Source organism: Taudactylus pleione, unplaced genomic scaffold (assembly GCF_031769625.1).
Source record: "Taudactylus pleione unplaced genomic scaffold, aTauple2 ptg000169l, whole genome shotgun sequence".
Lineage (NCBI taxonomy): Eukaryota > Metazoa > Chordata > Amphibia > Anura > Myobatrachidae > Taudactylus > Taudactylus pleione.
In genome coordinates, this window is record NW_028284571.1 from 1,463,023 (window position 1) to 1,467,230 (window position 4,208).

Genomic DNA, 4,208 nt, shown 5'->3' on the forward strand with positions numbered 1-4,208 from the left:
AAGGTGACCCAACAAAGTACTAACGAAGTGGTCATAATAATTTGGCAACTTCTGTATATTATAGGGACATTACGAGTGACTTCCAATATCTATACTAATATTATAAGAACATTATATCCAGGGCCGGACTGGCCATCTGCCAATTCTGGCAAATGCCAGAAGGGCCGATGCAAAGATGGGCCGGTCTGGCTGCTGAAATGCCCGGCCGTCTATGTGATAAAAATCCTTCCCAAAATGGCCGCCCCCACATAGTGTAATGCAATGCAATGGCCAGAGGGAGAGATGGGCTCTAGTGTCTGTAAATCAGCCCATGCTTGGTTGGAGGCAGAGCTATTGCTCCCTCTGGGTGCAGCACATCACAGGTGCATCCCCCCCATGGGTGCCCCCCCGCGAGTGCCCCTCCCCCCCCCGTGATCACAAGAGCACCCCCCCGCCGTCAGGTAGGTGGTGAGGCTGGAACTCCCTTTCAGTTCTTAGTTGTGTGTATATATAAATATATATACATAAATATATATATATATATATATATATAATGGAAATGATGAAGGAACAGCGCCTTCAGTGTACCAGTTCTTTTTTAGATACTTTGCAACAAACTGTTCATAGAGAGTCCCTATGAACTTTAAAAGAAGTCCTGACGGGATCTCCGTGTATAGTGCCCCAGAAAGTATATCTCAAAAAAGAGAATAAAGAAAAATATAGTGTAACCTGATAATGGATAATCTATATAATACATATAACTGTGCTAATTGCACAGCAATGATGTGATCATGCAAAAACACACAAAAGGTGTCAGAAAAAACATAAGTCACTCGTGTGATGGATCCAACAATCACCAACACCCAAAATATGCAAGCCTCGTACCGACTGTAGCTTTTCACAAGACAGTGTACATAAGGTCTCTTCTTAGGTAAACTTCGACTCCAATAGAGAGAAATTTGATGGGCATAGTTATTTTTAACAAAAAAAAAAATCTAAGTGCTATTCTTCACCCCTTCTTCTAAAGCCGCATTTATGCACAAGCCGGAGCTATTACAAACCCCAACTACCGTCTGCAGCTCAAATCGGGGGTACCCATAGTGATCCACCATGTCAGACCATCTTTAGGAGGGGCCAGGATGATTTCCCGAAAATTCCCTCGACTTTTCGATACCTTTCCGCTGGGTTCCGTTTTCGCCAGATCCTAATTGAATGCGGGGATAAGTGGGCACGCGCCCGATACTTTCTCTCTGCAAAAAACGACGATGAGGGCGAAAAATCCGATCTCTGACTTTTCGCGCCATATTGAATACGGGCCATACATGTGTGTATATATACTGTATAATGTGTGTGTATATATATATATATATATATATGTGTGTGTATGCAATTATGTATACAGCGCAGTATTATAGACAAAAGAGAATAGTCATAACCTTTATAAGGATTATCTGAATATATGGAACATGAAGTGTTGCAAGTATTTTTTATAACTTAAGAAAAACACTTTAATTCAGGGACGGATTAAAGGGGGGGCGACAGGGGCGGTCGTCCCTGGGCCCCCACACACAGAGGGGCCCCCACTAGCAGCGGTGCAGCCGGTGGGTTCACCCGCCGCTAGTGTAGTGTAGACCGCACAGTGAGTGCGGCCACACTACACAGTGACATACACACAGCCGCAGTCAGCAGCTGTGTGTTTGTTACAGCAGCCGATGAGAGTCACACAGACTCTCATTGGCTGCTGCTTCAATGGAGGGAGCCGGCTGCAGCTCACTTATGAGCTCCGTCTTCCGGCTTCTCCCCCGGTTGATGATGGGAGTGACGTCATGACGCTGACGTCTCTCCCATACTGCAGGAGAAGAGGAGCCGGAGCCGACAGCGGCGGTCGCATCAGGTAAGTTTTTTTTTTTATGTGTGTAAGGAGCACTGCATAGGGGGGGCCGCTTCATGGGGGCACTGGGGGCAATGCATAGGACAACTACTGGCAGCACTGAATAGGGGTGGGCTGCTACTGGGGGCAGTGTATAGGGGGGACTACTTCTGGGGGCAATGCATAAGGGGGGACTACTGGGGGCACTATATAAGGGGCACTATTGAGGGCACTGTATAGGGGGACCACTACTGGGGAGTTATATAAGGGCACTGCATGGGGGGGACCACTATTGGGTCTGGGGGCACTGTATAGGGGGACCACTACTGGGGCATTATATAAGGGGCACTGCATAGGGGAGGACCACTACTGGGTCTGGGGGCATTATATAAGGGGCACTACTGGGGGCACTGCATAGGGGGACCACTACTGGGGGTACTGCCTAAAGGGCATTACTACAGGGGACGGTGGTATGTAGGGGCCCCCACAAGTTTGTTGCCCAGGGGCCCCCACAGACCTTAATCCGGCCCTGCTTCCATTAGTGAAAAGCTAGCAGGGAGTAAAGAAATGTGAATAAATTAAATGAAACTATTGTATATCCAATAACTGACCACAGGAGCTAGGATGAATATGACACATTTTTGGTCACAGCTCGGTGTTATATACCGAGGAGTCAATTTATTAATAAGCGAGTCTAACTACAAATCTGTATCGCCACTTAAAGTGGGAATACAGATTTTGATAGCACCACAATATACCAATCTGGAGCTCCTTGCAGAGCAACATTGCAAGTCTGGCACCTCTATGAGGGTTTTTTCCCCTTCACTGGCAGCTTAGTGCTACCAGAAGGGTTCACGGTGAAATACGCATAGGCATGCACACAGTGTATTAATGAAGTAAAACCATTCCTGCTTTAAGGGTTCCCATCGCTGGGAATAGGGTAATACCATCTCAAGCAAAGCTTTTCTCCTCGTAGACATCTATGGAGATGGAGGAAATAGATTCTAAATAGGTGAGCAGCAGAGAAACCTATTGTGCATTTGAAAAACAGGTGAGAAAAGCCTTTTCTTTGGCGAGAACACGGCAATGTAAATATGTCAAAATAAAAAGAGCCATCAACCCTTCATACATCCTAAGGGGGGAAATCACTTAAAAGCAAAGTGCTGTAAAAAAATTGTCAGAACACTTGTGCCTCCCGCCACCGACTAGGCATAGTTTCCCATGCACACTGTAGAGGTGCACGGGAGGAGGGGGGGGGGGGGGGGGGGAGTTACAGCTTTCCCCCTGAGGTGTGCAGGAAAATATGCAATATCAGGGTATCAAAGGTTGATTTGCCCCCCAAATTGTATTGGGCCAAATGTGTGTGGGTGTATATATAGTATACAGTGTATATATATATATATATATATATATATATATATACTATATATATATATATATAATATATATACACACATACATCCAGAAAAGTCCACACTCAGATAATAAAAGTTAAAGTGCTGGGGTCGCTACCCAATGAAGGACCACATTAAGTCCAAACATTTTTTAGAAAAAGGTAATAACCAGGGTTGCACTCACCAGTCTTCATGCAGTATTCATTTATTGCATTATATCACATAGAGAATAATCAGAGGCTTCACATCAACGTCTCCATAAGTGGACCAAACACACTACAGTATATACCCCGATATAGTGTGTTTGGTCCACTTATGTGGTGTTCTTGACAAAGGTCCATGTACCGGACCGAAACATCTCTGATTATTCTCTTACTGATATAATACAATAAATGAATACTGCATGAATACTGCTGAGTGCACCCCTGGTTATTACTTTTATATATATATATATATATATATATATATATATATATATACACAGTATATACATATATATATAATATATATTTGTGTGTGTGTAATGTGTATATATATATATATATGTTTGTGTATGATTTATATATATAATGTATATATATATATATATACTGTATATATATATATATATATATATATATATATATATAATTATATATATAAAGCTCAATTGTTGGAGGAGTCCCTTTATTTTCTTGGAAGATTCCTAAGTTGTACTGTGGCCTGGTACACCGATGAAGAGCACCCCACGGTTGACAATTTTATGAGAGTGCATTGGCTCTATGATTAAATATATTATATACAGTATATGGGAAGTGTACGGGATGCTGGTGTGTTAGCCTGGAGCCCTCCCCAGCAATGGCCGCTGCACATGAGTAGTCAGCAGACCAGGCATGGGCAGGAGTCTCGAGAGCAAAGTGAAGATATCGCTGATGCTGCCTCATACCTAATGCAGGGGATACACTGGCAGATAAAATGCCTGTCAG